Source organism: Macaca mulatta, chromosome 8, assembly GCF_049350105.2.
Source record: "Macaca mulatta isolate MMU2019108-1 chromosome 8, T2T-MMU8v2.0, whole genome shotgun sequence".
In the NCBI taxonomy this organism is placed as follows: Eukaryota; Metazoa; Chordata; class Mammalia; order Primates; family Cercopithecidae; genus Macaca; species Macaca mulatta.
In genome coordinates, this window is record NC_133413.1 from 138,011,036 (window position 1) to 138,036,845 (window position 25,810).

The following is a 25,810-nucleotide window of genomic DNA, read 5'->3' on the forward strand; positions in this document are numbered from 1 at the left end:
TCTGATGAAAGGTGTGGGAACCAGGAGTGGGAAGGGAGCAAGACTCCCTTGGTACCACCTGGAGTCTCAGCATCCGTTTTATTTTATATGGTATCACCATCATTTTTTTGACACCAACAGTGAGATTGTTCAATGAATATTTAATCATGGTGGGGTTCTCTCCTTTCCCATTCCTTCAGTCCCCTGACTGTAGCCTTTCTAAAGTAATAACCTTGCTCATCAAACACCAAAACTGGCACTTCCCCATCCTTATGCTGGTACTGTGGCGTAGACTATTTGTGGGTTCTGAGCGACAGGTGGCTGGTAAAGTAGCAACAGAACAGCTCCCAGAGACACCAATTGATGGAGGCTTAGATTACCCCAGGGAGGATCATGAAACTGCAGAAGCCGTCTGGCAGGGCTCTCAAGGCACCTGTATGCCAAGTCTGCTGCCAATATCTCCGTCTCTATTAGGCTCACGCACAGTGATTTCCCTGCTGTACTCACTGACTCACACAAAATCTCAGGGAAGAGCACAAGCACCAACCAAGTGATGCTGGAGAGAGGAGGGAAGTTTGGAAGATTACTGAAGAAATCTTTCCTCTACCTCCATGTGGTGAAAGAGGGAGGAATGCAACACACCTCTCCATGGAAGAAAGCCAGGAGGATGATCAACAATTCACAGGTGATCTTGATAGCCCTTACCATGCGGCACACCCATCCTGTGACATTGAGCTACTTGGATCCCATTTTTAGGTGTGTGGAAATTGAAGCTTAAAGTGGTTAAGTAAGTCCCTGAGGTCCCAAGGATGATGAGTGGCAGCACCAAGGTGCAAGCCATGTCTGTCTGCCTCTAGGGCTGGTGTGGATGCTCACCACAGTTCATTGCTTATTGCAGAGTCAAAGTTCAAGGTCCTTAAGCACATGAACTGTGTCTTGTCTTGCTCTTTTTGTATCCATCACCTCCTCACTCTCATCTATGATGCAAGCTCAGGACCAAGCACAATGGGTAAGTTTCTTCTCCACTGTCAACCACCAGTGTTTTACCTGGAAAGTGAGGTAAAAACACCCACCACTTGGCTCCATAAATGCCATTCCATCTCCATGATGAAGACAAACTCCAGAGATGGAGCATTTATGCAACTGAGTATTGAGTGAGTACATGCTATGTGCACTAGGCAGTAAGTGGTAGGCGATTGAGGAGATGTAGATTAGAGGCTCAGTATGACAGACATGCAGCAGCGGGTGTTAATTACTACTAAGTGTTCTTACTGTGCTTGGTAAGTGTGTTGCATGCATTATCTCATTTAATAGGCATGTGTGCGTGCATGTGTGTGTGTGTATATGCAAGGAGGAATTGAGGTGGGCACATTCCTGGCTGGGCAAACAGCAGGAGCAAAGGTACTGAAATAGAAATATGCAATGCACATAGAAGAAACGAATTAAGTTCAGAATATTCTTTAATTTATTTGCTTAACAAATATTTGTTGACATCCTCTATGTGCTAGGCACTGTGATAAGCAAAGGAGAAAGAGGAGTGGACCAGATATGGTCCAGAGTGACACTGATAACAAATACAAACAGCGATACCATGATAACTGTGATAAAACTACAAAGTTAAAAAGCAGGAACACAAGATTACTGAACTTCAGGAGGCTAACCTTGTCTGGAAGGTTATGGAAAGCTTCCCTGATATAGCATCAGCGAGAACAACAGAGAGTAGAAAAGTAGGGTCCTTCCCTTCTGGATACAGGGTAGATTTTAATTTAATAGTGAGCTTCTGAGGGAGTCAAGTCTTGATATGAATCCACTGGGGTGGAATCAAAAGAAGGAACTAGCCTACAGCCTCAATTAGGACCAGGAGACACAGCATTAGTCAAATGAGACTCAAAGCAGGATTGAAACTGGGGATCCCAGGCAAAGGCTAGGAGCACGGACCTCCCAGGAGGGTGTCAGGTTCACCAGAATAAGCATTGTGCATTTGGATAGTTCCAGTACCTTTTCCAGGCACTTTATCCACATGGATGTTTAAAAAGAATTATCTCACCTGAGACTCACAACAAGCATAGGGAAGCGGGAATGGGAACAAACATCCTCACCTGCCCCAGAAGGGAACTGGAAAGAGGGCTTGTCTGAAGGCACTTGGCTCCTGCGATTAGACATGGGACTTCCCATCCTCAACCAAGTCCCTATGCACACAGCATGGTCACCAGGCAAGACCATGTTGAGCCTCAGCTGCTACTTATTTTTGAATTAATAATAATCATATAAAGAACACTTGCATAGTGTTTTATTTTTATTTTCACAGCATTTTCCTTTACACCATGTCATTGGAACATCTCATCAACCTTGCTAAAAAGACAACAAACTACAACAAAAACCCACAAGGCTTAGAGATATTTGCCCAGAACCATGCAGGTGAAAATATGGAAGAAATAAAACGCCGATTTAGGTCTTCCTCCATAGTATCCTTTGATCTTTCTGATACTCCACATCACACCACCCATCAATTCATTTATTCAAGAAATGTTTGCTGAGCAACTGTAATGGGCCAAGCCCTGTTCCAGCTACTGCAGATGCAATTCCCATAAAGAATTCACAGAGAACAAGTAACCTGATACCTTACAGAATGTATAGCCAGAGTAGTGGCAAGGTACAAAGGGGTACATAGAGGAAGACGCAAAAGAGCTTCTTGTCTTATGGGGTAGAGGGAAATGGGGAGGCTTCATGCAGGGACTGCCATTTGAGCTCAGATGTGGTGGATAGGTAGGAGTTTTCCAGGGCAAGAAAGCAGGCAAAGATCTGAGACAGAGGAAGTGGCATATTGAAGGGCACAGGCATGACCAGGTCTGACTCTTCCAGGGAATATGGCTGGAGTGAATACAGGAGAGATGAGAGAGAAGGCTGGAATGGAAGGAGAGGACTTAATATCAGAGATTGAGAGCAGCCAGGGAGGTGTTTTCAGCAAGGGAGAGGCACATTCAGATTTTTGCTTTGGGGAAACCAGCCATGCTGAATTTAGAATAAAAAGTGAAAAAAGAGCCTGAAGATGGGGAAATAGGTAAATTATGAGAGTGGCAGTGTGGGAGAAGGAATATTGCATCTGGGAGAAATCTGGGAATACAATCGGAAGATTTAGTCACTTGGATGAGAATATGAGAGAGAAGGTAAAGGATGACATGAAGCCATCTACCCTGAGGGGCCAAGAAAATGGTAGAGCCATCCAGAGAAGCCCTCTTTCCTAACACAGGCTCATGCATACACACCACACACACACACACACACACACACACACACACACAAAGGCAAGTGGCTCACACCTGTAATCTGAAAACTTTGGGAGAGTGAGTTCAGGAGTTTGAGACCAGCCTGAGCAACATGATGAGACACTATTGCTACAAAAATTTAAAACTTAGCTGTTTGTGTTGGTGTGCACCTGTAGTCCCAGCTACTTGGGAGGCTGAGGTGGGAGGATAGTTTGAGCCCAGGAGTTCGAGGCTACAGTGAGCTATGATGACACCACTGTACTCCAGTCTGGGCAACAGAGTGAGAACCCATCTCTAAAACAAATTTTTTTAAAAAAAGACAAGAGAAATGGAAGCACATTAGCATGTTAGCAGTCTTTATCCTTGGATCACAAAATGCTTGCCAGAATTTTCTTTTTAATTTTTTTTTTATCTTAGGGGAAGTTATGGCCCAGGTTGGTCTCGAACTCCTGGCCTCAGGCAATCCTCACGTCTCATAGAATTTTCCAAATATTCTATATGAGCATGTATTATATCATGCTCAGAGAAGGTAACATTTTGAAATTACTAATAATGGTAACAGTTACACTTTCTAACTACTACATTCTCATATTTTTATGAAGTAAAAACACAATTATCCCCATTTTACAGAGGAAAAGCTGATGTTCAGAAAAGTGAAGTGATCTCTGCAGGGAAACATATCTATTAAGTGACTGAATCATGAGTCGACTCAGATCTGTTTGATTCCAGAAGCTAAGGCCTGACTGAACACCTGACATTGCCGTGAATAAAAAATAAAAAAATAAAAAGTAGATTTTAAGGAGAAGTGCTCATTAAGTTTAGTCCTGTGAGTCATAAGTTTGAGCACTGAAGAGATGACTGGGGATGTCTTTTGAACAGACTAAACATTGACTGGAGGCTGAGGAGCTCCTCATTGTGTTGATTTGAGAATTGTCCAGAGATGGTCAATGAAACAACAGCAATAGAGGAGACCATCCGGGGGTAGTTTAGAAAATGTGAATAGAAGGAAATTGCCAAAGATCACTCAGCAAGGAAAGAGGAGTCACAGGAGAGATGTAGGTAACCTGGAAACTGAGGGAGAGAGGACTTTCAGATCACTCTGAAAGTGTGATTTGGGGGCGCCCAGGATGGCCAAATAGGAACAGCTCCAGCCTCCAGCTCCCAGCGTGAGTGACACAGAAGACGGATGATTTCTGCATTTTCAACCTAGGTTCCGGGTTCATCTCACTGGGGTGTGTTGGACAGTCAGTGCTGGTCAGTGGGTGCAGCCCAACCAGCGAGAGCTGAAGGAGGGTGAGGCATTGCCTCACCTAGGAAGCACAAGGGGGAAGGGAATTCCTTTTCCTAGCCAAGGGAAACTGAGACACATAACACCTGGAAAATCAGATAACTCCCACCCTAATACTGCGCTTTACCAAGGGTCTTAGCAAACGGCACACCAGGAGATTATACCCCACACCTGGCCCGGAGGGTCCCACGTCCATGGAGCCTCCCTCATTGCCAGCACAGAAGTCTGAGATCTAACTGCAAGGTGGCAGTGAGGCTGGGGGAGGGGTGCCTGCCATTGCTGAGGCTTAAGTAGGTAAACAAAGCTGCTGGGAAGCTTAAACTGGGTGGAACCCAACGCAGCTCAAGGAGGCCTGCCTGCCTCTGTAGATTCCACCTCTGGTGACAGGGCATAGCTAAACAAAAAGCAGCAGAAACCTCTGCAGATGTAAACGTCCCTGTCTGACAGTTTTGAAGAGAGCAGTGGTTCTCCCAGCATGGAGGTTGAGATCTGAGAAAGGACAGACTTCCTGCTCAAGTGGGTCCGTGACCCCCCAGTGTAGCCTAACTGGGAGACATCCCCCACTAGGTACAGACTGACACCTCACATCTCATACGGCTGGATACACCTCTGAGACAAAGCTTCCAGAGCAAGAATCAGACAGCAACACTTGCTGTTCAGCAATACTCTATCTTCTGCAGCCTCCGCTGCTGATACCCAGGCAAACAGGGTCTGGAGTGGACCTCCAGCAAACTCCAACGGACCTGCAGCTGAGGGTCCTGACTGTTAGAAGGAAAACTAACAAACAGAAAGGACACCCACACCAAAACCCCATCAAAGACCAAAGGCAGATAAAACCACAAAGATGGGGAAAAAGCAGGGCAGAAAAGCTGGAAATTCAAAAAATCAGAGCGCATCTCCCCCTCCAAAGGAATGCAGCTCATTGCCAGCAATGGAACAAAGCTGTACAGAGAATGACTTTGACGAGTTGAGAGAAGAAGGGTTCAGTTAATCACACTTCTCAGAGCTAAAGGAGGAACTACGTACCCAGTGCAAAGAAACTAAAAACCTTGAAAAAAGAATGGAAGAATAGATAACTAGAACAATCAATGCAGAGAAGTTCATAAACGAACTGATAGAGATGAAAACCATGACACAAGAGCTACGTGACAAATGCACGAGCTTCAGTAACCAACTCAATCAACTGGAAGAAAGAGTATCAGTGATTGAAGATCAAATAAATGAAATGAAGTGAGAAGAGAAGTTTAGAGAAAAAAGAGTAAAAAAAATTGAACAAAGCCTCCAAGAAATATGGGATTATGTGAAAAGACCAAATCTACGTCTGACTGGTGTACCTGAAAGTGACAGGGAAAATGGAACCACGTTGGAAAACACTCTGCAGGATATCATCCAGGAGAACTTCTCCAACCTAGCAAGGCAGGCCAACATTAAAATTCAGGAAATACAGAGAATGCCACAAAGATACTACTCGAGAAGAGCAAATCCAAGACACATCACTGTTGGATTCACCAAAGTTGAAATGAAGGAAAAAATGTTAAGGGCAGCCAGAGAGAAAGGCTGGGTTACCCACAAAGGGAAGCCCATCAGACTAACAGCAGATCTCTTGGCAGAAACTCTATAAGCCAGAAGAGAGTGGGGGCCAATATTCAACATTCTTAAAGAAATAATTTTCAACCCAGAATTTCATATCCAGCCAAACTAAGTTTCATAAGTGAAGGAGAAATAAAATCCTTTACAGACAAGCAAATGCTTACAGATTTTGTCACTACCAGGCCTGCCCTACAAGAGATCCTGAAGGAAGCACTAAACATGGAAAGGAAAAACTGGTACCAGCCATTGCGAAAACATGCCAAAATGTAAAGACCATCAAAGCTAGGAAGAAACTGCATCAACTAACGAGCAAAATAACCAGCTAATATCATAATGACAGGATCAAGTTCACACATAACAATGTTAAACTTAAATGTAAATGGACTAAATGCTCCAATTAAAAGACACAGACTGGCAAATTGTATAAAGAGTCAAGACCCATCAGTTTGCTGTATTCAGGAGACCCATCTCACATGCAGAGACACACATAGGCTCAAAACAAAGGATGGAGGAAGATCTACCAAGCAACTGGAAAACAAAAACAGGCAGGGGTTGCAATCCTAGTCTCTGATAAAACAGACTTTAAACCAACAAAGATCAAAAGAGACAAAGAAGGCCATTACATAATGGTAAAGGGATCAATTCAACAAGAAGAGCTAACTATCCTAAATATATATGCACCTGATACAGGAGCACCCAGATTCATAAAACAAGTCTTTAGAGACTTACAAAGAGATTTAGACTCCCACACAATAATAATGGGAGACTTTAACACCCCACTGTCAACATTAGACAGATCAACAAGACAGAAAGTTAACAAGGATATCCAGGAATTGAACTCAACTCTGCACCAAGCAGACCTAATAGACATCTACAGAACTCTCCACCCCAAATCAACAGAATATACATTCTTCTCAGCACCACATCGCACTTATTCCAAAATTGACCACACAATTGGAAGTAAAGCACTCCTCAGTAAATGTAAAAGAACAGAAATTGTAACAAACTGTCTCTCAGACCACAGTGCAATCAAACTAGAACTCAGGACTAAGAAACTCAATCAAAACTGCTCAACTACATGGAAACTGAACAACCTGCTCCTGAATGACTACTGGGTATATAACGAAATGAAGGCAGAAATAAAGATGTTCTTTGAAACCAATGAGAACAAAGACACAACATACCAGAATCTCTGGGACACATTTAAAGCAGTGTGTAGAGGGAAATTTATAGCACTAAATGCCCACAAGAGAAAGCAGGAAAGATCTAAAATTGACACCCTAACATCACAATTAAAAGAACTAGAGAAGCAAGAGCAAACACATTCAAAAGCTAGCAGAAGGCAAGAAATAACTAAGATCAGAGCAGAACTGAAGGAGATAGAGACACAAAAAAACCCTTCAAAAAACCAATGAATCCAGGAGCTGGCTTTTTGAAAAGATCAACAAAATTGCTAGACTGCGAGCAAGACTAATAAAGAAGAAAAGAGAGAAGAATCAAATAGATGCAATAAAAAATGATAAAGGGGATATCACCACTGACCCCACAGAAATACAAACTACCATCAGAGAATACTATAAACACCTCTACACAAATAAACTAGAAAATCTAGAAGAAATGGATAAATTCCTGGACAAATACACTCTCCCAAGACTAAACCAGGAAGAAGCTGAATCCCTGAATAGACCAATAGCAGGCTCTGAAATTGAGGCAATAATTAATAGCCTACCAACCAAAGAAAGTCCAGGACCAGACAGATTCACAGCCCAATTCTACCAGAAGTACAAGGAGGAACTGGTACCATTCCTTCTGAAACTATTCCAATCAATAGAAAAACAGGGAATCCTCCCTAACTCATTTTATGAGGCCAACATCATCCTGATACCAAAGCCTGGCAGAGACACAACAAAAAAAGAGAATTTAGACCAATATCCCTGATGAACGTTGATGCAAAAATCCTCAATAAAATACTGGCACACCGAATCCAGCAGCACATCAAAAAGCTTATCCACCATGATCAAGTGGGCTTCATCCCTGGGATGCAAGGCTGGTTCAACATATGCAAATCAATAAACATAATCCAGCATATAAACAGAACCAAAGACAAAAACCACATGATTATCTCAATAGATGTAGAAAAGTCCTTAGACAAAATTCAACCGACCTTCATGCTAAAATCTCTCAATAAATTTGGTATTGATGGAACGTATCTCAAAATAATAGGAACTATTTATGACAAACCCACAGCCAATATCATACTGAATGGGCAAAAACTGGAAGCATTCCCTTTCAAAACTGACACAAGGCAGGGATGCCCTCTCTCACCACTCCTATTCAACATAGTGCTGGAAGTTCTGGCTAGAGCAATCAGGCAAGAGAAAGAAATAAAGGGTATTCAATTAGGAAAAGAAGAAGTCAAATTGTCCCTGTTTGCAGATGACATGATTGTATATTTAGAAAACCCCATCATCTCAGCCCAAAATCTCCTTAAGCTGATAAGCAACTTCAGCACAGTCTCAGAATACAAAATCAATGTGCAAAAATCACAAGCATTCTTATACACCAGTAACAGACAAACAGAGAGCCAAATCATGAGTGAACTCCCATTCACAATTGCTTCAAAGAGAATAAAATACCAAATTACAAGGGATGTGAAGGACCTCTTCAAGAACTATAAACCACTGCTCAGTGAAATAAAAGAGGACACAACAAATGGAAGAACATACCATGCTCATGGATAGGAAGAATGAATATTGTGAAAATTGCCATACTGCCCAAGGTAATTTGTAGATTCAATGCCATCCCCATTAAGCTACCAATGACTTTCTTCACAGAATTGGAAAAAAACTGCTTTAAAGTTCGTATGGAACCAAAAAAGACACCGCATTGCCAAGACAATCCTAAGCCAAAAGAACAAAGCTGGAGGCATCAGGCTACCTGACTTCAAACTATACTACAAGGCTACAGTAACCAAAACAGCACGGTACTGGTACCAAAACAGAGATATAGACCAATGGCACAGAACAGAGCCCTCAGAAATAATACCACACATCTACAGCCATCTGATCTTCACAAACCTGACAAAAACAAGAAATGGGGAAAGGATTCCCTATTTAATAAATGGTGCTGGGAAAATTGGCTAGCCATAAGTAGAAAGCTGAAACTGGATCCTTTCCTTACTCCTTATACGAAAATTAATTCAAGATGGATTAGAGACTTAAATGTTAGACCTAAAACCATAAAAACCCTAGAAGAAAACCTAGGTAATACTATTCAGGACATAGGCATGGGCAAGGACTTCATGTCTAAAACACCAAAAGCAACGGCAACAAAAGCCAACATTGACAAATGGGATCTCATTAAACTAAAGAGCTTCTGCACAGCAAAAGAAACTACCATCAGAGTGAACAGGCAACCTACAAAATGGGAGAAAATCTTTGCAATCTACTCATCTGACAAAGGGCTAATATCCAGAACCTACAAAGAACTCAAACAAATTTACAAGAAAATAAACAAACAACCCCATCAAAAAGTGGGCAAAGGATATGAACAGACACTTCTCAAAAGAAGACATTTATACAGCCAACAGACACATGAAAAAATGCTCATCATCACTCGCCATCAGAGAAATGCAAATCAAAACCACAGTAAGATACCATCTCACACCAGTTAGAATGGTAATCATTAAAAAGTTAAGAAACAACAGGTGCTGGAGAGGATGTGGAGAAACAGGAACACTTTTACACTGTTGGCGGGACTGTAAACTAGTTCAACCATTGTGGAAAACAGTGTGGCGACTCCTCAAGGATCTAGAACTAGAAATACCATTTGACCCAGCCATCCCATTACTGGGTATATACCCAAAGGATTATAAATCATGCTGCTGTAAAGACACACGCACACGTATGTTTATTGCGGCACTATTCACAATAGCAAAGACTTGGAATCAACCCAAATGTCCATCAGTGACAGACTGGATTAAGAAAATGTGACACATATACACCATGGAATACTATGCAGCCATAAAAAAGGATGAGTTCATGTCCTTTGTAGGGACATGGATGCAGTTGGAAACCATCGTTCTCAGCAAACTATCACAAGAACAGAAAACCAAACATCATATTTTCTCACTCATAGGTGGGAATGGAACAATGAGATCACTTGGACACAGGAAGGGGAACATCACACATTGGGGCCTATTGTGGGAAGGGGGGAGTGGGGAGGGATAGCATTAGGAGATATACCTAATGTAAATGACGAGTTAATGGGTGCAGCACACCAACATGGCACATGTATACATATGTAACAAACCTGCACGTTGTGCACATGTAGCCTAGAACTTAAAGCATAATAAAAATAAATAAATAAATAAAAATGTGCATGTATGTATGTATATATATATAAATTCTTACCACATATAGAAAAAATTCTGGGAGAGTACACCTGAAAATTTTAGAAGTAGTCATATTTAAATAGTGTGATTTTTATTTCCTTTTACATTTTCTCTGTTTTGTTTCTATGTTTTAGCAATGATTATGAATTTCTCATACATTAAAAGTTTTGTTTTTACTTTTTAGATGAAGCCTTCTCTAAGCAGTCTAATAACCCCTTGGACATAGTTGTTTTCAGGACAAGCCCAGGGGTGGCATCTCCTGGATGGAAATACAAACCAAACATTTGCCAGGCATGTACCAACGGTTTCATACTTGACATCGTCTTGTCTTATAAAAGAGATTCTCACGCTGTGGGACTGACTCAGACATCATGCCTCTTCAGCTAGACAGAGGAACTGACGTTCCCTAAGGTATCCTATAACATAGCTATATCAGAGATGGGCATATGAGGAGGCCAGGACATCACTGAGCAGCATGCATTGTGGCTGAGCATCATACTACCATAACCAAGGGTCCAGGTTAAGAATTCCAGCGTGCTTCTCTCAACATAACATAACTTGATTCTGGGCTTTCAGGCTTTTAGGCTCTTTCTATCTTCTGAAACTCATCCAAGATTTTCAGCTCATACTTTAAACATGTTAAGGGCATCTTTGAAACACAACGGCATCTCCCCTGAGATGCTCGCCCTCCTAGTTTACGCAGTTTTAAGTTGGGGGTTTTATTCATTTAAAAGAAAATGTAAGAATTTTAATTGAGGTTGAAATTTTTAAATGTTGGCTTTGAACGCAGTTTAGATGAAGCATAATCAAAATGCAGGTTCAAATTCAACCAGCCCTTTCTGAGAACTGTGCCTTGCACTGTGCCCAGTCCTCTCTGATGAGCATGCACTCTTGTGTTCTCAACATTCAACCTGCCTTCTTCTGTCAACCCCAAATCAGGCGAGGTCAGCAAGTGAACAGTATCTGAACTCAACCGCTGAGTTCACCGAGAATCTAACTGGCCTTGCATGTGAAATATGTTATTTTGATGAGGAATCAGGGGACCAATTAGCTGAGAGGCTTTGGACAAGTCCTCCATTTAGTCACCTGTAAAACGAGAAGAGGACAAGAAATTGGAGGAGGCATCTCTAAGACCCTTCTGGCCCTAAAGTCTCTGCTTCTTCAAGTTACAGATGTGAGCATGTCTCTTGTTACATCAGAGCTGCCCTTTCTCTGTCATCAGACAGCCACATGCCCACAAGTTACCTACCAGGAGGCACACAAACATATCCATACACATCCTGAGCCCACACCCCTGCAGCAAACAGCCTCACCCAGGCTCACACAAGAAGAAGCCACTTGCACATGTGACCAACCCTGGCGGCTCCTGAGCAGCTGCTCCTCTCTGCTCTCTAAGGCAGTAAAAGTGATGTATTCCCCTTATTGAAACTTTTTTCTCTTAAAGAATCAGAAGCCTCCTTCACTCTTGCCTTCTCACTATCTGGAACTCAACCCTGTTTACTATAATTGGCTATTTTAATTTTCTACCTGACCGTGAATTCCACAAGGAAAACAGCTGTGTGTCATCTTACTGAGGGTTTGGCTTCAGCAACTAGCTGGGAGCTAGGTACAGAAGAATCGAGTGCTGAATAACCTTGTCACCCCTCCCGGCCCACTCTTGTGGTGGATTAGAGACAACTGCATGTTCTCTGACACCTCCCTAGTCAAGAGATGAAGTCCAAATCCCCTTTCCTTCTATCTTGGCAGGCAGATCCCATTTGTGGGTTTTTTTTTTTTTTTTGAGATGGCGTCTCACTCTGTCACCCAGGCTGGAGTGCAACGGCACTATCTCGGCTCACTGCAACCTCCACCTCCCAGGTTCAAGCAATTCTCCTGTCTTAGCCTCCCAAGTAGCTGGGATTACAGGTGCATGCCGCCACTCCCGGCTAACTTTTTGTATTTTTAGTAGAGACGGGGTTTCACCGTGTTCCCCAGGCTGGTCTTGAACTCCTGAGTTCAGGCAATCTGCCCACCTCAGCCTCCCAAAGTGCTAGGATTACAGGCATGAGCCACCGTGCCCAGTGATCCCATTAGTATTATTCCTAGTTTCTAGAGGAGGAAACAGAGGCTCAGAGACTCAGAGATGCGATCCTCAAGGTCACCCAACTAGCAGGTGGGAAAGCCAAGATTCAAGTTGAGATCCTTTTAACTCCAAAGTTCAAGCCCTCGGTAACCACTGGGCTATCTTGCTTCCCAAACCAAGTTACAGAGGGTGTGCCTGTTTGTGTATATATGTGTGGCATACAGAGAGGTGTGGCATACAGAGAGGTGTGGCATACAGAGAGGTGTGGCATACAGAGAGGTGTGGCATACAGAGAGGTGTGGCATACAGAGAGGTGTGGCATACAGAGAGGTGTGGCATACAGAGAGGTGTGGCATACAGAGAGGTGTGGCATACAGAGAGAGGTAGAAAAACTGGATACCTCCTAGAGCAAGCATTGGCATTGTAGAGCTCACAGTCAAATCTGGCCTGTTTTCATAAATAACACTTCGTGGAGACGCAGCCACACTCATTCATTTACATACCGTCTATGGTTACTTTCACACCACCACAGCTAAGCTGAGTAGCTGCGACTCAGCAACCATGTGGCCCGAAAAGCCTGAAGTATTGACTAGCTTATCCTTTGCAAAAAGTTTGCTAATGCCTGTTCTAGAGGATCTACATAGGAGATTACTTACATCCCTTCAAGGACACAAGGGCCTCATTTTTTCCTGAGGCAAGATATAAAGTTATCAACTTGCCCCGGTTTTTCCTAGACTTTCTGTTATTTTTTTTCCAGGAAAACCTCTTAGTCCTGGGAAAACTGGGATGGTTGCTCATCCTAGTTCTAGATTATGCACCACAGACTATATAAAGGTGCAGTCCTGCTCTCCCTTGAAATGCCCTAACTGCGGCTTCCACGGCTGCCTAAGGAGGAATCAGATGCCCCAGGCACAGAAGGCACTTCCTTCTCTGCCAAGGTCCCACCACAGAGCAGGCCCAAGGCAAGGCCACCCTGTTAATAAGCTTAATTGGATTTGCCAGCTGAGCCATGAATTCATTATCCCTGTCAATCCCCTGCCTTAGAGAGCCAAGAAAAATTCCTAGAGGAAATGATAAAGGCCTCTTGTCTGGGCCTGAGCCTCCCTTCTTTCTCTCCCTCCTACCCTGAAAAGACATATAGTGTCCTACCTTCATGCATTCCAGGACATAAAGGAGATACTGTCAATGATGCAGACGTTTTAAGAAGTAGCATTTTCATAATGAAAAAAAGGTCTGGCTGGCTTTTTGTTGTTGTTGGGTTTTTTTGTCGGTTTGTTTTTTCTTTTTTTGAGACACGGTCTCCCTCTGTCACCCAGGCTGCAGTCCAGTGGTGCAATTAATCACGGTTCACTGCAGCCTCCATCTCCTGGGCTCAAGCAATCCTCCCACCTCAACCCTTCAAGTAGCTGGGACTACAGGCGCGCACCACCACACCCAGCTAATATTTTTGTATTTTTTGTAAAGACAGGGTTTCGCCATGTTGCCCAAGCTGGTCTCGACCTCTTAAGCTCAAGCGATCCACCCACTTTGGCTTTCCAAAGTGCTGGGACTACAGGCATGAGCCACCACACCTGGCCAGTCTGGCTCTTTTTTTTTTTTTTTTTTTTTTTTCATGTCTTTACCATGTTCTTGGGGTGTGTATAATAGGAGTGGAGTAGGTGATATGCATATACATAGCCTATGCCTAATTTTTCAGATGCGTGAACTTTCACAGGTTTAATAATTGGCCTGAAGGTCCCCTCACTTTTGACATTCGCATCTTGATGCACAGGAGCCCACATAATGAGAGTTGTATGGACGAATTATCTATTAGCAAAATTATGTAACACAATGCCAAAAACCTGGGTGTGAGCTGAGACTGGGAGAAGAGACGCCAGAAAAGGCCCCACTCCCTGTGCAGTTCTCAGAGGGAAGCCGGAGCTGCCTCAACAGCACAAAGAAAAGGGAGGGCCTCTTGCCTTCCTCCCAAGCTTGAATGATAAGCTCTGAAGACAAGCGGTTCTGGAAGAATGGACTCAGCTTCTAGAGCCCCTGACCAGGAAAAGAGGAAAGACTAGAGTAGTTTCAGCAAACTGCAGTCCTCAGGCCACATCTGGCCTCCCTTTGTTTTGGTACAGCCTGCCCACAAGCTAAGAACAATTTTTACATTTTTTTAATGGTTGAAAAAATTAAAAGAATACCATTTGTGATGCGTAAAAATTACATGAAATTCAAATTTCAATCTCCATCAGTAAAGTCTTATGGAAACATGGCCAAACTCATTTGCTTTTGTGTTCTCTATGGCTGCTTTACCATTTTACAGATAAAGAAACTGAGGTCCAGAGGGATGAAATAAGTGAATCATCCCAAAGTCACAGTTTGTAAGAGGCAAAACTAAGATTTGAGCTTAGGTCTGCCTGCAAACAAAACGTCATCACTCTAACAAGCCACCCTCTCGAAGGAGGCAAAGAAGTGGGTTCTCGGGTGGGTGGGTCAAGGAGAAATCTGGATGACCGGTGTAAACTCAAACCTGAGGGACAGGCTGGTGTTAATCAATGGACAACAGCTGGCTCATGCAGGGTGTACAAATAGAAGATACCTCAACAGAAGCTGAGAGACATTGGAAAATACTGCACGGCACCTCCTCATTTTACAGAAGGCGAGTCCGGGAGTCCGAGGGCATGAGAGATAGAAGACTTTGCCTGGAATCATCCAGGCAGTCACAGTCAGAGCCAAGTGGAGAAACTACCACATCATTAGCCCCAAGAGATGAGAGTTGGGTGCCAGCTTCAAGGAATGGGGTCAGTGGGAGAGATGCTCTGGCTGGCGGATTCCAGTTCCACAGGCGGTCTTGGGCAATTCTGGAGACAAACATGGGTCAGAGGCCAAACTAAGGCTCAGTGCACCTACCTTTAGTTCCCCAAAGTTGCAGAAGACAAAATAAATTTGCATTTTTACAATGGGATAAATTAATGTGAACTAAAGTATACTTGTAAAAGTTGATCTGTTTGAAAAGGAAAGAAAATGTCCTAAGAAAGGCCCCACATTGGGGTCAAAGCTCAATATCTGCAGTTAGTATCTGAGCCCCACTTACTAAATGCCTCTGTCCTAGTTGTACTTTCTTTTCCAGTTTTGATCAGAGGAGAGACTGAGCACGGAGGACAGAACCACGTGCTTGAGTCACCAAATCCTCCTCAAGCATCTGTTGTGAACTGTGCTTTCTGGGTGCATTCTCACTGATCCTAAAAGACAGGCAAAATCATTTCCATTTTATTTGTGAGGAAACTGAGGCTTAGAAAAAAAACAGAAGCCAGGTGTCTCCACACTTGGAGGAGGGTTAAGTTTGGTAAATATGAAAAGGACTTCTTTCTCCCAGACCTGCTGGGTTTTTCAGCCTCGCTGGTATGGCCAGATGCCTTTCCTCCCTGGCAAGATGTCTTCTATTGAACTCTCAGGGCTGAAACCAGGTTACTGAAGGGAAGCTGCCACCTTAGAGAGTTAAACGCATCGCAGATGCAGATAAAGGCAGATTGTAAAATTCCATACCTGCAATCAGATGGCTCAGATTCCTCTGCGGGGTCAAATGCCACCACAAATGTCTTTTTGATATAGGCTGAAGGAGCTGATAATGTAAACCTTAACAACCCGGGCAGGGCCCTTTTCATCTCCCTGATCACACTCATCTCAGGATGAAATGGGCCGCAGGGAAGGGTTCACAACTCAACTCTCAACTCCAAAGGTTCCTGAAAGATAACCCCACACCTTGTGCAAAGTTATGACAGGAAGCCCCACCAGGCCTTTGTGATAAGCTCTCCCAGCACATTGCCGGGGACTGACAATTGTTTGGCAAAGGGGTGGTGTCCACTGCTTCAACTGTGACTTTGGACTAGAGAGTTGTAACAGATGAATGTGGCTTAGGCCCGGCAACCGTGCTCTGCCTTATGTCAGGGACTGGCTGAGATTACTTCAAGAGAGAAACTGATGCTACTAAACCCCTATGTAGTGTGAGTGACACTCTAGTGGCAGGTGACAACCCTGGATACATATCAAGGGGATGGGGAGAGACATGCTGAACTGGCTGCAGTTGAGTTTTTGGGAGAGTGTTTTAGCGCTATAACCACTTTTAGCTCTAGACTCAGGCTTCTGCTGAGTTTCGGCTCCAGTCTTTCGTATTCCACATAATAGATGCCTTCCTGCTACTCCCGGTTATCTGGGAGTCTATGAGCCATGAGTCTAAGTGTCTCAGAAATCAACTACTGGCCACACACTCCAGAAAGACAATGAAAGTCCTGACATTGTGGGAATCTCCCCAGCCCGTTTCTCCAAGCCTGCCCAAGCAGAACTCTAGAGCTTTGATCTATGCCAAAGAGCTACACCCAAAATGCCAAACTTCCAGAAGTTCCCACGTATACGTAGCGTGCTGGTCCGAAGCCTTTGTGTGTGCTGTACCCTCTGTCCAAAACTCCATTTCCCCACTTGTCCACCCACCCACCTCCTCCTCTTTCTTCATAACGTGGTGCAGACATCCTCTCAAAACCAGTCTTTCCTCGAACCTCCAGGGTGGCCCTCCTCTTCCTCTTCCTCTGTGCTCTCACAGCCTCCTACCTCACCCCACTGCCCTTCTCTCTCAGCACCTCTCTTGTCAACACTCAACTGGGTGTCCATCAATCTTCACCACTAGTCAAGCCATGGCCTTCACCATCCCTAGAGTTGCACAATCAGTGCTTGACCCATAGAAGATTTTTAATAGACACTTATCTTCTTAAACATTTGGAAGAATTAACTGAAACCACAAACTCGCCCTAGAGCAGCCTTTTTTTAGAAATCTCATTTATTTGTTCAGCACATGTTTTTGTGCACCTGCTAGGGGTCAGGCACTGTGACAGCACAGGAAAGACAATGGGGAGCAAAATAGGCCTTGCCTCTGCCCTCAGGGAGCTGATTTGTGGCAGAATCAAACAGCAGTGGCACTATTAACCTTTTTCTTAATAGATATTTTTTAGTTCTTTTTTTAAAAATTTTTAAGTTCTATTTTTAATTAACAAATAATAATTCTATATAGTATATATATTACATTGTGGAATAGTTAACAATTCTATCACCTCACATACATATTATTTTTGTGGTAAAAGCATTCGAAATCTACTCTTCTAGTAATTTCGAAATATATAATGGACTACTATTTATTAGAGCCACCATTCCGTGCAATAGATCACTCCCATGTTTACTGCAAAATTATTCACCATAATTAATATATGGAAGCAACCTGGGTATTCATTATTCGATAAATGGATGAAGAAAATGTGGTGTCTATACACAATGGAATATTTTTCAGCCTTTAAAAAGGAGGAAATTCTGGGCCAGGTGTGGTGGCTCACACCTATGTAATCTCAGCACTTTGGGAGGCCAAGGCAGGTGGGATCACCTGAGGTCAAGAGTTCGAGACCAGCCTGGCCAACATGGTGAAACCCCAACTCTACTAAAATTACAAAAAATTAGCCAGGCCTGGTGGTACACCTGTAATCCCAGCTACTCTGAAGGCTGAGGCAGGAGAATAGCTTGATCCCGGGAAGCGGAGGTTGCAGTGAGCCGAGATTGCCCCATTGCACTGCAGCCTCAGCAACAAGAGTGAAACTCCATCTCAAAAAAATAAAAAAATAAAAATTCTGTCATTGGCAGAAACACGAATGAACCTGGAGGACAGTATGCTAAGTGAAATAAAGCAGGCACAGAATGACAAAAGACCACATGATCTCATTTAAACGTGGAATCAGAAACAGTCAAAGTAGAGAGTAGAGCATAGAATGGTGATTACCAGCGGCTGGGGCAAAGGGAGATGGGGAAAGAGAGATGTTGATCAAAGGGTACAACTAACTAACTGTGGTTCTGATAAATGTTACCAAAGAATGAGGCCAGGATTGGGGGAGGCAAATAAGGTACTAGTCCCAAGTGCAAAATTTAAGGTCGAGCAAAAACAAACAGGGAAAAGACAAATCAAAATTAATACAAAAACACTCATGCTCAAGAAAATATCCAAAATGTAAACAAAGCCCAAAGCATCATGCCAAGTCACAATACAGTCAAAGGTATAAGGAAAATATGCACCCCTATGGACATGAGTTTGCATATTTTAATGGTTATTTTTTCCTAGAACATTAAAGTAGTTGAAAATCACTGAACAATGTAAAAGTAGGATACTAAAACTCACAACATTATTTTACGTTTAAATATTTTATTTATTACCAAGCAGAATTTATTATCTTTTTATTATACCTTAAGCTAATTAAAAAATCATTTAAGATTGCCACTTGGTCACATGAATTTATCAAACATGATAATTTTCTCCAGTGAAAGCAAGATAAGCAAAGAAGTAGACACTGAAAATATTATTGAGTGCTTGCTTCCAAAAAAGCCTGGAGTATACATTTTTCCTTTCCTTCAGGCACCAGCTTGGCTCACGAGAGCATGGGTCTTTATTTAAAATTTGCGATTTTGTTCACCTTGAATTTTTTGCATTAATTTTGATGTGCTAAATAATTGCATTAAAATACTATTTATCTTGATTGTGAAAGGGGTTTTATGGACACCCACTTAAAATTTTGCACCCAAAAGTGAGTCCCTCTTTTGCCTCAACCTAATCCCAACCTTGCAAAATAAGGGTAGAGGAGGCCAAACCTAGGCTGAGTGTGAAGGAGGGCTCCCCCGGGGATGTGACAATAAGCATGAATCCTGGTGGAAGATGACACAGTTAGAACTGTAGAGGGCTCTGCCTACAGGTAAATCCTGGGCCAGGAAGGAACTTGCTAAAGAATAACGGTAATAACTGCAAACACAGACATCATGCTAGTATGCAGAAGCACTGTTCTAGCAGACATTCATTTGATTCTCACTGCAAACTTACGATGCTGGTATTATTATTACAATTTTACAGACCAAAACTAGGACACAAAAGTGGTAAGCTAGAAGTTCCAAGTCACAGAGCCATGAAGTGATCCAGCTAGAACATGAATGCAGGCAATCTCAGGCCCAGTCCATCCTGGAAAGCCTTCCTCTCTGTCACTCAGAGAGAAGTTTACACTGGCTAGGGTGGAGTGAGACACCAAGAGGCTGCCATGAGTGGAGAGGGAGATATAGGGCCGAAAGTTCCAGCCTTGTGAAGGTCCCAGTAGGAATTCTAAACCCTTGGAGGGAAAGTAACTGGTGCCATCTTAATGTTATTTTATTTTGCCTCTTTCTTCCTGCTCTCATCTTTACAGGTGTCTTGTGCCTTAATCTTGGAAATCTGGAAATACTCTGTTCAGATGGTCCCTGGAGAGACGTAGAGCAGAGGTGTTTTATTCTAATTTACTTTATAATTTAAATGAGGGATGTCTCAGCCAAGACAGAGTGAGTTCCAACACACTGCTAACGCAAAGCCTTGCCCATACAGCCATGGGGTCAAGGGACCTACAGCAAACAAGAACCTCAGCATCGTCGGTCGTTGACCGTATTCAACAACCCTTGACAACAGGTAGTAACATACAGAGTGGTCAAGCACACAGGTTCTGGTATTAAATTGCCTTTGTCTTGACTTTGCAACCTTGGGCAAATTACTTAAAGCCTCTAAACCTCAGTTTTCTCACTTTTAAAATGGGGTGTCATCACAGTGTCTGTCATTACGGAGACTGGCTCAGCTGGTCACAAAACCTACTTTTCTCTTTTCCTAGCCCAGAGCTAGCCTATACTTATTGCACAGATTCCCTTGCAATTTGGTGTGGCTGTGACTAAGTATTGGCCAAAAGAATGTGCACAGAAGCAACGGGTACCACGTCCAGGCCTGACTCATGCAACCTCCTTTACTGCTGTCTGCTCTCTTTCTTCCTTTCCCTGTCTGCTGGCAGAATGCTGAGCCCCAGGGTGACTTCAGAAGCTGTGTGTTGAATACAGAGTGTCTGTCAGCTGGAATCCGTGATTAAGTATGTGGAGCAGAGAGCTACTGTCTTGGACCAGGTTTCCTCTAAGCAGAGGCTAAGACAGGGATTAAAGTGTATGTGATTCACTGAAGGAGGGATTTCAGGGAAAAGGAAGTGTAAAAAGCAGGACAGGACAGGAAAAGGAACTAACCGAGTATGTGGTTTCACCAGGGTACTAATCTGCGGCAAGATTCCACAGGAGCCCTGGAGCTTGAATTCCACCAGAGCTGGGCCCACCTGGAAGCAAGTGGGGAGGGCAGCCTTAGTACCTGTATCAGGCAGTAATTGGCTAAAGGCCACCACTGCCACCCCACGAGGTGGGAGGTGTCACCTCCTGGGCGAGGCAGACCCATCTCTCCTCCCCCCCGCCATTCTGCAGAAATCAATTTTCTGGAAAGCGGGGTAGCTGTGAGCGCCCCCAGTGGGAACCTGGACGCTGCGTAGGGCTCCAACAGCACCCACTATAGACATCCCACTTCCCAGTCAGGAATTCCTGATTTATGAGAGCAATAAATTAAGTTCATTTTCTTAAGCCTCTGTGATTTCTGGGTTTCTATGTATCAGTGTAAGGAACATAAGCAATACTGTGTACTTCATGGGGTTATGTAACGATTAAATGAGATGCTGCATTTGAGTTACTTAACATGTGGTACGTGTTCAATGACCATTAGCCACAATTAGTAATTATTGCGTTGTGGCAGGTAATAGAGATGGAGAAATATCTGCTCTGCCTTCTCTGGAGGGTTTCATGGCCTTGTGGGCACAAGACAGATGGAAATTAATGATGAGAGAAATACAGTAGGGGCCGTGTCTGAAATGTGCTCATAGCCGCTCACACCTGCATCTACCTAGGAACAGAAGAAAATGCTTCAAGGCAGAGTGATGCTTGAGTTGACTTCTCAGGAATAAGCAGGTGCTCTCAAGCAAACAAAAGAGAGAAGAGCACTTCCAGCAAAGAGGACATGCATTTATGCCACGTCCAAGGGCATTTCTTGTGCTCCGAGGTCTCTGTAGTATTCACACAAGTGTTGACCTTGCCTGTTGAATCCGCGACCTCTACAGTTGAAGCCCAACTGCCACTTGGCTATATAATCCAGGACAGGTTATGAAACCTCTTGATCCGTGGCATCTACAGTTGTCAGGGGTGGGAGAGGGATAGTGACACCATCCCTCCCTCAAGCTGGAGATAAGGTTTTAATTCCAGTCCCGGGCAGCATAATACCTTGCCATAGGAGGTTCTGGATTACTGTTAACCCCTGATATGGCTTGGCAGTGTGTGCACCCAAATCTCATCTTGAATTGTAGTTCCCATAATTCTCATGTGTTACAAGAGTGAGCCGGTGGGAGGCAATTTAATCAACGGGATTGTTATTCTTGTGCCGTTCTCATGATAGTGAGAGAGTTCTCATGAGATCTGATGATTTTATAAGGGGTTTTCCCCCCTTTTTCTCAACACTTCTCCTTGCTACTGGCATGTGAAGAAAGATGTGTTTGTTTCCCCTTCCACCATGATTGTAAGTTATCTGAGGCCTCCCCAGACCTGCAGAACTGTGACTCAATTAACCTCTTTCCTTTATAAATTACCCAGCCTCAGGTATTTCTTCATAGCATCATGAAAATGGACTAATACCACCCCCTCCTTTTTCTTGCATCCCCTCCAGCTCCATCCTTCCCCCAGTGGTCTTCCAGAGCATCAACCTCAGGAGAACTTAGTTGGAACCAAAAGCTTCCACCTCCCAGCCTCCTTAAACCTCACCTTTCTCCTCTACATCTGTCCCAAACTAGAAGTTGAGCTACTTACTAAGGGCCATACACTTTCCATCAGCACTCCCATCCCCATTCTCCCACCAGCCCCTGATCACAACCAAGGCCCCTTCTCCTTTTCCAGTCTTCCTTTTGCATGCCCCACCAGCTAGCAGAAGTTTGAGGAAGTATTTATGTGCAATGTACAAAGTGAGTTCCAGTTCCCTGACAGCCAGCTTTATTTTTAGCAGCCCTCCAGGCTCCTGCATGACTCTTTCGAGCTCCTTGGCTTCCCTGTCTTTTCAGCAGGAGCAGAGATGTGCCTGGATACAAATAAGATACACACTCTGGGTCTTTTTTAGCTAAATATTTGCAGCTCCCAACCAGCAAGTCTAATAGTCCAGCCTTCTCTCTGTGAACCTATTTCTTCTTCCCCACTCCTCAACTCCTTGCTTTTGTAGTTTTTGGATTACTGCCAGGAGCAATCATTTCCCTTTCCCCGTAAAGGAGCAGGGAGATGCTTCCCTTTCCAAATACAGAGACACTGGAGCAGGAGGGGCTGCAGAACCATATTAGGCAATGAATCTCAGCTACACTCCTGCAGGACAAGGAAAATCCAAGAGAGGAGACCCAAAAATAATAATAATAAATAAATAACAACAACAACAACAACAACAAAAACTCACACAGGAGAAAAGGTTTAAGGCTTTAAGGATAAACATGTTGCTTAGAACCTAGGGGTTAGGTCTTATAAGTTCCCTTAACCCCAGCCAGAGAGCTGAAAACGGATATGGCTAAGCCCAAAACACAATAGACACAGCTCTGCTGTCCCCACTGTGTATGTGAGGGTCAGTCCAGTGGGGATGAAGGTAAGCCCATGGCTCTGGAGTACCTGCCAGACTTGTGCCCATATCCTTCATTCAAGCTACACAACCTGTCTGAGACTGTTTTCTCATCTGCAAAATGAGATAATTAATGATGCCTTCCTTGTAGGTTTCCTGTGAGCATTCAATATGACAATTACAGAAGGTACTTATCACTGAGCACTGCTCCATCCACTGCCAGCGCTTAGTAAGGGGTTGTTGTTATGATTTTCATTTTTTACATTCATTTGCCACAAAAACCCTGGAAACTCTTCCCAAGAAATGGGAACTCTTGAATAGGATGATTGGCTTCTTATTATTATTATTATTATTTTTTGGCAGCCCCAGAACTTAGCATAGCATAGTATCATACACTCAATGTTGGCTGAAGATGAAAAGGTAGAAGATACCATTCCTAGTTCATAGATCAGATCTAAGGAATAAGGGAACCCCAGTTTGTACGCCTCCAGCCCCTGTCTTTTCACTAAGCTATGCTTATCCTGAGCTGCCTCACTTACAGAAATGATTTGTAGAGACAGGCAAAGTTATCACAGGTGTTTGTCTGAGGGGTAAAGAGGGCTGGGGATGCTTCCATTTCAGATCAGAAACAGGCAGGTGCCAGCTGGTGGTTGCTTGTCCTACACAGGTGTTCTGCATTGCCAGTTCTAACCCTTGGAATTTCTCAGCTGGTCAATCACCTACTCATTCATTCACTCATTCATTCATCAAGGAGTGATTGCAAACCTGGGAACAGAGGAGACAAAACGCAATGCGACATGGGCTCTACCCTCGTGAAGCTCACAGTCTACCAACAGACACAGCCTGTACATAAGCAATTGCTGCATACAGAGATGAAAGTTTTAAAGAAGGTTTGCTCGAGGTCCAACTAGAGATGGTGGAGTAAGAGGTCAGAACTACTTTGGGGGCAAGAACAGGGATCAGAGACGATTTTATCCAGAAGTAAAGGCTAGAGCTGGCTGGGACCTCACTGAGTGAACAGGATGAAGAAGGCACTGCCAGCTGAGAAAACAGACAAAGGCACAGAGGCATGGCTGAGAAGAAAGCATTAAAAAGACCACAAACAGCCAGGTGAGATGGTGCATGTCTGTAGTCCCATCTACTCAGGAAGCTGAGGCCAGAGGATTACTTGAGCCCAGGAGTTTTAGGCTACAGTGAGCTACAATTACACCACTGCACTCCAGCCTGAGCAACAGGGCAAGACTCTGTCTCAAACAAACAAACAAACAAAAGAAACAAACAACTGGGAATGTCAGATACCTGGGAAGAGTTAGGAGCAATGCAGCTGGAGAAGGCAGCAGGAACAGGCTGAGCAAGCCTCCTGAGCTTTATCCTGAAGACAGCTGTGGACCACTGAAGATTTTCAGGCAGGAAAATGCTATGACAGATTTGCATTTTAGGAACAAGGTGACCCTTTCTGACCCATGCACGAACTCACCAGGCCCACTTAAATGAAGGTGTGCTCTATGTTTTTCTTCTGACTCTCAGCAGCATTTGTCACTGGAGGACATCTCCCTTTCTTTGTATTCTGGGACTGAGCCCGAGCTTGACTCTCCTCCCACCTCTCAGACCGTGCCTTCTCAGCAAGTTCCTCTTTCACCAGGACTTTCCAAACGTGAATGTCTCCCAATTTGTCTGCCAAAAACTAACTGCCTTCATTTGCTCTCTGCTCTGTCTCTTGGGAATCTCATCCACACCTGCAGCTTCAACATTTTAAAGTACTTTGAAGGTGAGTCCTCAACCCGAATCTCCAGCAGGGTTGTATGTATGATAAAGAGCTCCACAGTGTTGCTCAGTTGCCTAAACATTACTGGCTAACATTACAAAGTATTTCCAGCAGAGCAGATTTGTAGCCACATGAGAGAGTTTAGCTAAATCCTGTTTTATGTTAACATTGTCACAAATGTATTGAAGTATTAAAGGGGTAAAAAGTAGCTTGGAGGCTGGGCGCAGTGGCTTACGCCTGTAATCCCAGAACTTCAGGAGGCCGAGGCAGGCAGATCACAAGGTCAGGAGTTCGAGAGCAGCCTGGCCAATATGGTGAAACCCTGTCTCTATTAAAAACACAAAAATTAGCTGGGCGTGGTGGCGCACACCTGTAATCCCAGCTACTCAGGAGGCTGAAGCAGGAGAATCACTTGAACCTGGGAGGTAGAGGTTGCAGTGAGCCAAGATTTTGCCACTGCACTGCAGCCTGGGCGACAGAGTAAGACTCAGTCTCAAAAAAAAAAAAGAAAAAAAAAAGTAGCATGGATAAGTACTGTTATACTCATCGAATAGATTCTTAGCCCTCTTCAGCAAGTGTTTACTGAAAACATACTCAATATACAACCCTATGCTGGGCACTACGGAACATACAAAGGCAACCTTTCATCCTCTCCTTTTCCTCAATGTGTTTTCACACCAGTGAGGGGCAACAGAACATTGTGACCAAGAGCACAAACTTTGGGCTTGACAAACTTAGGTTTGCATCCTTGCTCCTCACAAGCATAATCTTGGGAAAGCTGTTCCATCTCTTTTAAGCTCAGTTTCTTCATCTGTAAAATGGGGAACACAGTACATCCCTCATAGACTGGTTTCAAGGATTTCATTCAATCAAAACTTAAAACATAGTGCCTAGCAGGTTGCAAGGACTCAATCCATGTGGTTGGAAAATATTCAGTCACTGTGAAAAAGT

The 25,810-nt window shown here is 43.6% G+C and overlaps 1 long non-coding RNA gene across 3 annotated transcripts in view; it reads right to left on the minus strand.

Moving 5' to 3' along the window:
• Positions 1 to 25,456, minus strand: part of LOC144330634 (uncharacterized) — a 276,742-nt gene extending 251,286 nt beyond the window's left edge. For 2 of the 3 annotated variants that reach the window (XR_013396964.1, XR_013396963.1), the window contains exon 1: positions 24,572 to 25,456. This is a non-coding gene — a long non-coding RNA (uncharacterized LOC144330634). The remainder of the gene's footprint in view (positions 1 to 24,571) is intronic. The other variant, XR_013396965.1, reaches the window with a different exon arrangement.
• Between the last annotated feature and the right edge of the window lie 354 nt (positions 25,457 to 25,810).